Raw genomic sequence first — 13,766 nt, 5'->3', positions numbered from 1 at the left:
TTTTCTGAATAGTTGCTGGGATGTTTAGAACTCGAATTGCACTGCTGGAAATAGTTTATTTTGATGCACATGCTGTTTTCTTTGCAAATTTGCATCATTGGATTGTTTTTTTGTTTTTCCTGCAGTGTATAAAAATTGCTGTATCTCCAAAATAAAACTATGAAGACACTCCAAATAAATTTCCTGTTGTTGTAAACTATTTTTTTGCAACTTTTTTGTATTTAAAGTTTTGAGGGATAAACCTCTTAAATTTCTCCAAGTAGAAATATGTATACAAAAAAAAAAAAAAGATTTTCAATTTGTAGTTTTGTTTTCAATTCATTTTTTTGTAGTTTATTGCACTTTTTTGCAATTAATGTAGTTACTATGGACTTAATGCATACATATTATTAAAATATGGGCTATAACAATTGTATTGATGTATAGCAACTTGAAATGCTCCCACAAATGGCACTACAACATGTAAAAACAATATAAGCTCTGGCGGATTTGGTTCTATGGTAGGTCTTAAAGGGTTAAATAAATATCGTCAAATAATCGACATCTCAATTTCAGTGAAAATAATTGTGATTATCATTTTTGCCATAATCGAGCAGCCCTAGTCTGTACTCCTGTTCTCGCTAGTCTGGACTTCGTAAGTTCGCACGGGAGTCCGGACTTGCCGAAAACGTGAGAACGCAGCGCGATCCTTCTACGATTGGAACAGCAGTGTACTTGATGACATCACAGCTCCAGAGTTTTTACTGCTGTCCTCTCTTAATTTAACTACGATTAGTATTTGCAATCAGGGGCGGATCTCGAAAAAAGTTTTGGGGGCGGCATGAGGGTGGCGTGGAGATCAGATAGGGTGGCAAAGTCAAAGCCAAAGCCATTTCTTTACACATTTGCAGGTGCTACATTTTCTAATACATGCCATATATAGTTAAAATACATCAATTTGAAGTAAATTGCATGTTTAATATAACATAGTCTAACATTATTTTTGGCATTACCCGAAATAACTTAATATCTCAGTTACATTAACCCTTTAAGACCTACCATAGAACCAAGTCCGCCAGAGCTTATCTTTATATTTTTACATGCTGTGGAGCCATTTGTGGGAGCATTTCAAGTTGCTATACATCAATACAACTGTTATAGCCCAAATTTTAATAATATGTATGCATTAAGTGCATAGTAACTACATAAATTTCAAAAAAGTGCAATAAACTACAAAAAAATTGAAAATCGTTTTTGGTTTTTTTTTTGTTTATTTTTACATATATTTCTAGTTAGAGAAATTTAAGAGGTTTATCCCTCAAAACTGTAAATACAAAAAAGTTGCAGAAAATAGTTTCCCACCACAGGAAATGTCTTTTGAGTATCTGTTGGAAAATCGAAAAAAATATTATAATGCAAATTTGCAAAAAAAAAAACAAAAACCCAGAGTGCATCAAAATAAACTATTTCCAGCAGTGCAATTTGAGTTCTAAGCATCCCAGAAACTATTCAAAAAAGCATAAAGTCAAACTTAACTTTTAAAAACACCAGTATAGGGTTATAAGGCTCTGAAGGTAAAAAACTACATTTTCTGTGAAAATGACGTCACTTCCGGTTTCAGGCAGGTCATGGCGGACACACGATAGTTCGCCCTGAGGTCTATTCCAACGTAGGAAGTGTTATGAACATGTAACACTGATGAAGCGTCAATGAATCAATACAGGCTAGGTATTGAGTGAAATATTATGGTTATTATTAATCAGAAGATTTAGGAATGCTACTGGAGCTGATGGGCAGTAATTAATAAATACACAACACAAAATGCTTTTGCAGGTACCATGTATTTAACCAAACCCAAAAGAAAAATAACAAGAAAGCAAAAGGAAAACTCAAATAATCACTCCTGCTGCAGCTATTCAATTAATCAAAAACCCAGTGGGGGTGCACAAAAACCACTAAGCAAATTCTTCTGGCTTATACCAAGCAATATAGAAAACAGTTCCCCATAAACAACACATGTTAACATCAAAAACACTGATCCACACTGAAGTCCATGAGTTTTATCTGAATGTCCATGAGAGATGTCCAAGCGCTATTGTCCATAAATGGGGGGAATGGTGTGTATGAGTGTGGAAATCAGTGTATTTGGAAAATGGGGACAGAGCGTCGTCTTTGATAGCTTCCTACCCAACCAGTGGAAGCTTCAATTGCAGAATGAGTCCTGCTCCTAGCCGTTCATTGGCTCGCCATCCTTTTTCATACCCGAAAAGGGTTCACCTGGCCTGGATTAAATAAACAAGGCCAATAAGAAATCACAAGAATAATACAAAAATGTCAGCCAATTAAGCTAAAAACATTAAGTTATTCTTGTTCCTGTGTACAAAAATAAATAATCAACAAATAGTATATTTAACCAATAAGGATTTAACTGAAACATTTCAACTGCTATATACATACTATATAGCTTCACAGCATTTTTTATTCAACAAATATGGGTCAAATCAAAATCAAATTAGCGTCAGCTGGTAGCAATACAAACAATCAATTAAAAGTTCAAACTCACCAATTCCGTTCTGTGCAGTGCACAACAACACTATGGCTCTGGCTCACAGTAATCAGCATCTAAGTTGCATAAGTTAGTGGGTGTTAAAAGAAATGCATTAAAACGGGAAAAGCAAGTGTTTGCCAATACAAACCTGCAACAGCTCTGTCACCTGGCTTGCTTCCACGCATCTGGCAGGAGGAAGCCGGGACAGGCTTACTATGACCCACATGCCGTCCGATTGGCTGAGCAAAGTCATGTGGTTGGAGTCATGTACCTGCGATGCATTCAATGGCAGGAATAAGTGCAGGAAACAGATTTTACTCTGGGTTACAAACAGCTGATCGGATCGGCAAAGCGTGTTTCTGGAATATTATGTTTTTGTTGCTGCAAGTGCTTTTTATGCAATTTTTGGGAAGCTATATATGGAAGGAAACCGTGACCTAGGACAAGCTGATGGCATAAGATGTAAGTACAACTCCTCCAGTTTCATATGCAAAAAAAATTATTGCGCTGGCTTACGCGGTTGCAGTTCTACAGAGATTTAAAAATAGTTACGCAAAACGGAGCGTGCCGCTCTGACCGGTTTTAAAGGGTTAAAAGTATTTTGGATTTTATGTACTGTATAGCCTATACAATAAATAAGCATATATCCTAATACGTAAGTACAAAATCCAGAAACCTACACAACACAAGGTGGATTAAGACTTGTATTTTTAATTAAGTTTCACACTCTTTTTATGTTGGAAATACATTCAAAAGTGTATTACATCCTTACATTTACACCAAAAGGTCAGAAATCTGCACTTTACAAAAAACACGGAATAAAATAATATGACAAAAACATTTTTCACCATCAGGATTCACTAGTCAAGTACTTAAACCTTATTTTTCATTACATTAGGACACGTTGAAGAATATTGTTTCTACAACAACTGAATGAGGCAATTTCCATGTTGGTGAGCAAACCTTCTGAGAAACTCATCCAGTGCTTTTGTGCGTTTGGACTCAATAGTGAGTATAGACAGATTGGACAGTCTTTCCTCTGTCATAGTTGATCGTAAATAGTTCTTAATTATCCTCAAAGCAGAAAAGGTTCTTTCACAAGATGCACTGCTGACAGGCAACACTACAGCTATTTTGCACAGCCGGAACAGTTCAAAAAACACTTCATTATACGACTCCAAGATACTCGCAAATTGTAGGACAGTGGTAGGAACTGTTTCATCACTCTTTGCAAGTCTTTCTAAGACTCGCCTAATCTGAGGTACTTCATGCTTCAAATCATCAGTGTTGGAGTCATAAGCACGGGCAAGAAGTAGTACATCCTCCTCTCTCAAAAATGTGCCACTTGATGGATTTAATGCCTGAACACCTTTCATAATATTACAGTTCAGCCTAGAAAAGCGTCTTTCCATTTCTCCCATCATACAATCTATAACTGGGTAGAATACTTGGATTCTGAACATTTGTTTGCTGTCTGGGTCTGCATGCTGTCCAAGGGTAGAATTAACAAGAGAATTGTGAAGTTTTCTTGCTTTCTGTATTGATCGTTTTGGGATGTGTTGGGTTGAAATGCCAATTTTTTTCACGTTTCTACAATATCAGTCCACAGGTCATCAAAATGATATTCGACATGCTACATGTCTAGAAGACCAAGGTGTATCACTAAGGCCCTGCAGTTCTCTTGGTACCCCATGAAACCCCGCTTCCTGCTGCAATGTCAGCCATTTCTGATGGACGTAAGATCCAGATATGAATAAGTATAATCGTTCTAGCAAAGAAAAGAAATTTCCTGCATCACACTTTGGACTGCATCTACTATGACAAGATTTAAGCAGTGGGCACTACAGTGAATGTAGAAAGCATACTTGGCCACGTCCTTTCTCCTAGCTTGCACACCAGAATGTGATCCACTCATCACAGATGCTCCATCATACCCTTGGCCAACAAGGCTCTGTCTGTAGTCCAGCCCATGTTTTTCTAAACAGCCAACAATCTTGCTGGTCAAACCAGCAGCATCCAGTCTGTCTGCCTCTTGAAACCCCAAGAAACTCTCATGTATTGCATCATAATAGTAATAGTAATATCTAAGTATAAAAGAAATTTGCTCAGATTTACTGTCATTTCTAGTCTCATCTAAAATGAAAGAAAATGCACTGTGCACTGTCTTTAACTTCTCACATGATCTCCTCAGCAACCATTTCAAACATGACAGAATTTCATTCTGGATGGTTTTACTGGTGTAGAAAGCTTTTTTTTGCTTGTTGTTCCAGTCTCCTTTTAACCACAGGTTCATGATTGCCAACCATGTTCAACATTTCTAGGAACATGCCCCTTTTATATGAGTCAGCAGACTCCCTATGTCCACGTTTAGCTATATTTTTCTGTAGCAGTGAAGATTAGAATTTCTGCTATAGTTTTAATGTACGGCTGGTTTTCTAGAACTTTTTTTCTGACGATGGTCAGCCATCAGAGTTTCATTAGTTTCACTCATTTTTTTATTCTCTCCCCATGCCATTATTGCTGTTTTGTCATGAGAACAGAACCCACTGTGTTTAAACATTGCTTTCTTCAAATTACGATATCCAACAACTTAAGTAAACACACTTTTGGGAGCATCAGGAAGGGAGAAATGCCGGCAAGCAAAGCTGTAACAAGAGTCTCTACTCTGGGAATATTCCAACCAAGGGTGTATTCTGTAGCTGAAGCTCCGTGTGAATCCAGAGGAGCAGGAACATGAATAATGACAGTAGATGTTTGTGTGAAAGTGCTGGAAGCAAATGAGTGTGTGATGTTCTTTCAGTGTTGCACTTTGTAGATGCTCCCTAAACACTGGTCTCACAGCCAGCTGCACATAGAGACCAATGTTGTTAGTCCAGGTCAGAAGATGACTTGTTGGAATGAAAATGAGCTTGTAGTTTGTCTGCTTTAATAATGTGACTGGAAAAAGGTGTTGGACTTCAAATATGTCCATTTCTTTCTCACGTCACCTTTAAAAGTGAAGCCATGTGGTTCCTGGAAGGAAAAACACGACTTTTTCAAGTCTTTGTCCTGTTTTTATGAGAAATATACAACTTTAATGTGAAACATTCAGAGTTTTTCTCTTGTTGTGTTTGTTTGAAGCTGCTTCCTGTTGGCTTCAGCTGTATGGAGTTTCCATTTTCTAAACTTCTACATTCTGAACCTTCTTCAGCTCTGAACAGATGATGAAACACTGAATGATTTCAAGCACTTTGTCTAATAAACTTACATCTTTCATTCTTTATACAGATTGGGGGACTGTGGTTTAACAAATATTGGCGTTGATTATCTGGCAGCAGCGCTGAAGTCCAACCCCTCGTATCCCACAGAGGTGGACCTGAGTGGAACCTACAAATTCTTGAAGGGTTCAGGAGTGAAGCATCTGTGTGGTTTCCTGGAGAGTCCACGATGTCGATTTGAAAATCTGAGGTCAGTCAGCATGTTTTAGTTGTGCTGAGATGAATATGATGTGAAAGTTGTGCTGACACTAAACTGCAGACATCAGGGTGATATTATACTGATCCACACTGAGGATCTTCATGGTAAAGTCTGTTTTCTTCTTCTCTGGTTTAGTCCATTGACTGCAGCAGAACAATGTTCACATTTCAAACAGTGAGACTCAACGTATGGCCCGCGGTCCACACGCGGCCTGCCCACCTTTCCTGATTGAGAGAGAGGGGACCCTGATTAACTGTGTAGCTTCTTCCTCACAGTTCTAAGTATCAGACACAACAATGAATAATCCACAGCTGACTCTCTTTAGCAGGTAAAAAGGCACGGCACACAGCAGTCTGTGAAACAGTTTGGAGCAGGAATTCTTGCACATTTACAAACTGACACTGCTGCACGGCATGCTGGGTAATGCTAGCTGCTCAGGTATGGGCGTGCTAATGGCTCCGTGGCTGCAGAAACTGAAGAAGAGAAAAGAGAGGTGGAGGATGAAGAAAAGAGGCAGAGATGGAGCAGAAGTTTAGCTCCAGAGAGCAGCTGTGTCTGTGTAGGCGGGGCTTAGGCAGCTCCACCCACACAGTGACAGTGAAGCAGGTGAAGAGTAATAAACGAAGACAGCAGACAGGATTTGATAAGCTGATGTACAAACATGTAGAATGATGGTGGCAGCTACAGAAACAGGTCCATACAGACTGAAGCGTGTCTCCTTTGCATCGTCCATATTTGATACTGAGAGTTTCCAGAAGAGCAAACATCAAACACGCCTCCAAACATGTGACGAGTCAGACTGACATCATTTCTACAGAGAACAGTGTGAGCTCTCAGCAGGTCACTTCAATAAGAAGGACAAACAGTGCAGCAGGAATGACTCAACCCACTAACAGTCTGATATCCCCGTGTTCCTGTTGTTCTACAGCATCATCATTAATGCTGCTACATCACTGCAGCTGACCAATCAGCTTCTGTCACGTCATGTAACGCTCTGTGACTCAGACTGGAGAAATGCTAAATGGCTAACCTGAAGCTAACCTGAGAAACAGTCAAAGTACTGATGATTCCTACAAAGTGTGTGTGTTCAGTATGAGATGAAGAATGAAACCATGGAGGAGCGGGCCGTGGCTGCTCTCACAAACGTTTGCTTAAGGGGCGGAGCTACAGAAATCTTCATAGGGGGGCAAAATCAAAGCCGTTATTTTTGACACATATGCAGCTGTTACATCCTGTAATATGCATTAAATATGGTTCAAATACATTAAATATACGTGTTTCATATAAATATAGTCTACAACTGTGTTTTCTTCAGCCCACATAATGAAACATTCCAGTCAGACAAAGACAGAAAGTCTTTTCCACGTCCCTCTGCTCAGTGTTAAAGTGCTTATGATGTTCAAGCTCAGGCAGCAGGAGGGATTTCTAAGCATCCTTCACTGATCCACAACAAAGGTCCAGAGTTTGATCCCTCCTAGTAGGACAGGAAACATACTGATAAGAGTTTCAAAGTGTCTTTGTAAGCAGACAAGATTGAAATGAGCCAGTCTGAGTTTGGTTCCTGCAGTTTGTGCTTCATAAACAGAGCTGAAGCAGAGGCAGCGTGTGCCTGCAGGTGAATGTACACTGCTGTTATAAGAGCTGTGGAAAATCAGGTCAAAAGGACGTAACCATACTGCTGTTCCAGGACAGTCACAGAGTTACAGCATCATTTGTGACCATGAAGACAGAAAGCTCATCCAAATCCTGGGATCAAAAGTCTGTCCTGGTGGTGTCCAGTCAAACGCGTCTCTGTGAAAGCTTCAATCCAACAGGCTCCAAAATCCTTCTGCTCATTTCCTCGCCGGGTTCTTGATGCTCTTGTACCATCTCTCTGTCATCCTCCTCGCTCCCTCTTTGCACTCACAGTCTTTGTGCATCATTAACACTCACATGTGGAAAACCAAAGGTTTACTGAGCAGAAGATGATCATCAGTGACACTGTCTTTAAAATACTCTTGTTAGAAATGTACGACTTTAATGTGAAACATTCAGAGTTTTTTCTCTTGTTGTGTTTGTTTGAAGCTGCTTCCTGTTGGCTTCAGCTGTTTGGAGTTTCCATTTTCTAAACTTCTACATTCTGAACCTTCTTCAGCTATGAACAGATGATGAAACACTGAATGATTTCAAGCTCTTTGTCTAATAAACGTACATCTTTCATTCTTTATACAGATTGGACCGCTGTGATTTGTCAGAGATCAGCTGTGATTATCTGGAAGCAGTGCTGAAGTTCAACTCTTCGTATCCCAGAGAGGTGGACCTGAGTCACCACAAGCTGCAGGATTCAGGTGTGAAGCAGCTTTGTGTTCTTCTGGAGAATCCACAACATCAAATTGAAACTCTGAGGTCAGTCTCCACATTTTAGTTGTGCTGATACTGTCAATCTGTGGAACTAAAACCTTTATACAGGAAGTCTGGTTCAGGTCTTTGTAGACCTTCTAATCTCTGATCCTCTGAGTCTTACTCAGTAGATGATGTAGAGTTGTGAAGCCGATGTGGGTTAGGACTCTTGCCCAGCTCTAACTACTTTGACTTCCAGGTGTCTTCCCTGCTTGTCCTGATACAAACAAACCTTGCAGGTCAGATCTCATCAGTCACACCTGTTATGGCAGCTCTCCTCTAGATTGTAGTGCTTGTTAACCTGGGATGGTTTTAGAAGCCTGGACCAAAGACTGCAAGGGAAGATATTACTGGGAAAGGCCAAAGCAACCTATCAGAACCATTAAACACTAACATAGATGAATTTTCAATTTTAAACCTTTATTGTTTCACAAAGGGTTACAAAGGGAACGTCCAAAGTTTAGACTGCAGCAAGTTTTATTAAAGCAGTTTGACAGGAGCAAAGCAAAAATACAAAGAATAAGTGTTTCACATATTAATACATATAACATAATAATAAAAGAAAAGCAAAATAATGATAAGAAAGAATGAAAAAGTTGTCCAGAGCAGCAGGATGTCTGAGGTCTGTGTCACAGATTCAAATATTGGGGATGGATACAAGAGGAAAAACCAAAATAACAACACTGGTCCGGCCGGGTTGAGTCAAACGATGATTTAATGAATACACGCGTGGGAGATGGACATTGTACGCAGACACCATCAGATCTCAAAATGGTGGAGCATCGATCAAACTCTTATAGCCTCTAGTGCCCCCCACCTAATCATAAAAGCCTAAACATTCACATTCTTTCTCTCACACGGCGCCTAAGCTACGACCCTGGCTCCCTGTTTATCTGCTCCTGCTGAGATGGGGCAGAAAACCTCTCCGGTATGTTCTGTTCTCTTCTAATCAGACAAATAAGGCGATGACTTTCAGCGAACAGTATTTCTTCTAACTCAGCAGTATAATGCATCATAAAACAATGTAACAAAAAAATATAATTCATTCACAATAAAATCAGCAGTCTAATGTAATGCAAATCAGTGTAACAAATGTAATAGTTATCACCTTCTTCTAATTCAGGAGAATAATGCAAACTAAAACTACATAATAATTTACAATCTTTAATTAGGGGTCTAACATGGCATAAAATAATATTATAATAATATTATAATCCAACACTCCCCCTGTTGAGCTCTTTAAAATAAAGAGCTCACTTACACCCTGCAATCCAGTGTTGCCGGGTTCATTTCTTACCCCTGAGGCCCTTTGTCCCCCTTTAGGTGAACCATATGTGAGATGACCTCTGTGTTTGCGCAGTTCAGATGCAAGAAAAACTATCATTACAACAACAATAGTAGGTACAGATGACACTCCCATCACTCCCCAGTTCTCCCACAGCTTTATTTTGGTGCTACCTTATACCCTTCAAACGTACTCAGACTAGAACCTCTGTCCGAGGAGCTTTTAGAATTTATTTTATTGCTGCAGCCACCAGTGTCTTCCAGTCGGGTGATCCTCTGCTCTTCTTTCTTCAACCTCAGGGGTTAGACAACCCTTCAGTCGTTGCACAGATCAGGGGATTATTCTGCCCCGATTTCAAACAACGATCTGTGTATCCTGGGGTCACAGCTGTGTCCCCCAGAAAAAGGAACGTGTCCCCCTTTTTACCAAGAGCCTCTCGAACCTCGTTGGTCTGGTGTTCCTGGATTTTTGCCAACCCCTTCATGGTTATTGCTGTGTTTATGGGATCCATCCTCTCCAGGTCACTAATCGGAGCCCAAACGCCATGACACTTGAACCCAGTTGGTGTCTCGGCAGTCACTATGTCTGTCTCTGCAGCGAAGGATCCTCGTATATCTGTGACCTCATCTGGTGTCTGTTCCTTTCTCTGTAAGAGACAGAAAACCAAAACACCTCTCTTCCTTGCTCTAATAATCTAATGTTGTTATGCATTGTTCTTCTGGTGGTTCAGAATTGGTTTAGCACATCATGTTCGGGACTTCCTGACCAGTAACTTATTCTAATCATAATTTATGTGTGTGTAAGCGTGTTTGCATTTAGCTCGCTGCACTCAAGGCATTTCCTACACTTTATCAGTCCAGACAATCACGCCGAAGGAAGCTTATGACCTTCAAAAGACAGAGTGCCAACTCATTATAAGCACATTTGCAAGGTGTGTATGAAAATTATTAAAACCACTCATTTTAACAAAAGACATCAAAAACAAATTAGCCATTTTTAATTCTAACATTTGCCCCCCCTCACGGGTTCTCTAAAAATAATCTGGAAACCTTTTGGGTCATTATTAGCTTAAGTTTTACCATACCTGAGTTATTAAAACACAAATCAAGTCATAAAAATGTTCATATAACCCTTGTTTGATGTTAAAACTCAACTTCCCCCCCCTTTTTGACACATTCCCATGTGTCAATTCAACAGAGCTTGAAAATTAAAAGAAAAGGTTAGTGACCTCATATCTTAGAAAGTATCACACTTTCTCCTATCCAGTGTCGTTGCTCCAGTCCTGTCATCCTGTGCCAGGGAATGAAATCAGTTTAATTGTCATGTTAGATCTGTTCAACTCCTGGCTCCGCCCAGAGCCTGCGTCCGCAGAATTGCCAAGAAACAAAACCTGTATTAATATGAACTTCACTTCAATATGAACTTGTTGACTACTTTTGACACAGCAAAGGAACATTCTCTCCTTCCCCAGGACAGGCACTGACTCCCACTTATCTCCTGGAGCCAACTGTCCCTTATGGAGACACAACATTGCAGCTACAAGGTTCTGCAGATTGTTAAGTTGATCTGTGTGTAATGTTCTGAATCAGGTATGTAATATTAAATGAATGTTGTTTAATCAACTGCAACTACTTAAAACTTAAAAGATATAACTGAATAAAAGATCAAAGAATAACATGATATCAGTGTTATGTAAGCGCGTGCGGCCTTCTATGTTTGAAGTTACTCCACTCCATAGATCAGCCAGACATCGCGCTGACTGTAGCTTTTAACTCTTATTAACTTGAGCACAACTCTCTAATGAGCAACAAACTGCAATATGTATAAAGATGATCATGGTTACACCTGCAATGAAGGATCATATGATTATTCTGACACCTGTAAATAGAAGATTAACATGAGGTTATAACAATCACTGTAATACCAATGTTAATGTAATGTCAATAGCTTCAATAAATGTTTAATGCAATGCTTGTTATATGCTTCTGATGTAACAATAATGCCGATGCTAAAATGACAGTAAAACACCCCCTTTTTATCCTGTTTATAAACTTCACACAAATGTTTATAAATGCCTCTTTTCAATTTTATTTCCTCCTGTTTTTCCCCTTACTGACCACAGCAGGGGCATCTATGTTTTGATTCAGCCATGAATCCAGCTCAGCTGATTCATCACTGAGCCCCACCGTCACTGGCATCTGACAGGGTGGCACTGCACATTCTTCCTTCAATGTCACTATTTTCAATGTGTTAATTGGAGTGCTTAAACATTAAGTAGACTGCATCCACTACAAGTCAATACAGCTGTGAATGTGGCCTATTATCAATCTATTACCATTCAATAACAAAAATAGCTTTTATTTTATGCATGCTTTTAGTCAACCACTCACCCAGAAGATCTCCAATCCAATCTCCTCATTTAATGAGTCTGTCCTCCTTCCATGCCCTGGTAACTGGTCCATCCAGAGCCATATCATCTTGAAATATACATACAACAAGCCAAACCACATCTTGGTCACACCAACCCTTTTCCGCCCTGAAAATGTCCAATGCCATCTCAGTCTGGACTGTCAAAGGTGACTTTAACGCTGACTGTTCCGACAATCCATTTTATAACATTTCCTGGTCAGATTAGCCAATCTCTGCACACAGGAATAAACATAATCAACATGATCAACATTTTTCCTGCGTGTTATTTCACCATCTTATCGATTCCAACGCTCCATCCTTATGTGGTTTGCTATATTATGTTTATTTAGAACTCCGCTCTGTCTCTAAATGTTTGAAGAATCTCTTTTTCTGGGGTCAAATTCTAAGAATTTGACGATAAGTGAAATTTATGGTGTTATCACCCCCATCGGGGCTTACCTTTCCCACTTCTGATGATATTCCTCCCTATTCTGTCACGAATCCCCATGTGGCAGGAGTAGGACCCAAGATGCAGGCACTCAGACTCAAGGGATGAACTCAAAAAACTCAGCTTTATTGGCTGACAGGGGAAAAGCATACAACACTAAACTGGGAAAATATAAACTCACTTTGCAGAGAGGCACACGAGGAAACACACAGCTTGAGGGACGACGCGACACTGACTCAGAGAAACACAGGGTTTAAATACACTGGGAAGTAACGAGGGGAATGAGACACAGAAGGAGAGCACAGCTGGGGGAAATCAGAACTGACGAGACAAGGAAGCGTAAACGGAACACACTGAGATAAGACAGAGACCTTCAAAGTAAAACAGGAAGTACGACATAAAGACGCAAACTTGACACGGTGGAGACAGCAACTAAGAAACACAGAGACAAACCATAAGGTAGAGGACTCCAAGAACCGAAAGACACAGAGGTAAACTCAAACATGCAGACACAGACTTACACAGAACAGAGGGTACACAGAAACATGAAGGGCAAGGGATCGAAACTAGAAACCATAGAATAACTCACACAAGTACAATAATACAAAAAGCACAAAGAACTAAACATGCTGGGTCAGGGGACCCAGAACCCTGACATATTCTTTGCAAGTACCCCCTTTTGGTGGCGAGAAACTGTTGGTGTGGTCAAGTGGGTGCTGTAAAAACAAAAGCTCAGGACAGAACCTTTATCAGTCATGTGCTCATGCAAAATTTGCATATATTGAATTTCATATTGATCCTCTGAGTGTAATGGTACATTTTAATTTAAATTTATCAAAGCTAAACACAATAATTTTTCTTTATTTTGCTCTTGTTCTTGTGCAGGGCCACATCTCAACACATGCCCCTGTCGGTTTATTCTACTTTTAAATTGCTAACTATTTCAAGAAAGAACCTAAATGACGGGGACCAGTGTTTATTGTTACATATCTCTGTTTTGAATGTGACAAGTCTACCATTTCCCTGTTATACATAGATATTAATAGAGTTTTTTGGCTTTTTTTTTCTCTATTAAAGTTAATTGACTCTTTACAGTGGCCTGCTATGGTTAATAATAACATGTTCAGTCATGAGTGAAATCAAAGCTTTTCTTCACTTTAGCATTTAACATTCCCAACAATATAATGTGATACCTTAATTAAAACACGGCTACTAAAACACAATTTTCTTAATGCAAACATCAGTAACTCAAAATTAGCAAC

General features: G+C 39.5%; 1 protein-coding gene and 1 pseudogene across 1 annotated transcript in view; one reads left to right on the top strand and one right to left on the bottom strand.

Annotated features, from left to right (window-relative positions):
- LOC146492353 (protein NLRC3-like) overlaps positions 1 to 13,766 on the top strand; it is a 306,715-nt gene that overhangs the window by 134,902 nt on the left and 158,047 nt on the right. The gene's annotated exons all lie outside the window — the stretch shown is intronic.
- On the bottom strand, positions 4,270 to 6,716 carry LOC146492361 (zinc finger MYM-type protein 1-like; annotated as a pseudogene).

Source organism: Neolamprologus multifasciatus, chromosome 23 (genome assembly GCF_963576455.1).
Source record: "Neolamprologus multifasciatus chromosome 23, fNeoMul1.2, whole genome shotgun sequence".
NCBI lineage: Eukaryota > Metazoa > Chordata > Actinopteri > Cichliformes > Cichlidae > Neolamprologus > Neolamprologus multifasciatus.
This window is presented reverse-complemented; position numbering and strand designations above follow the sequence as displayed.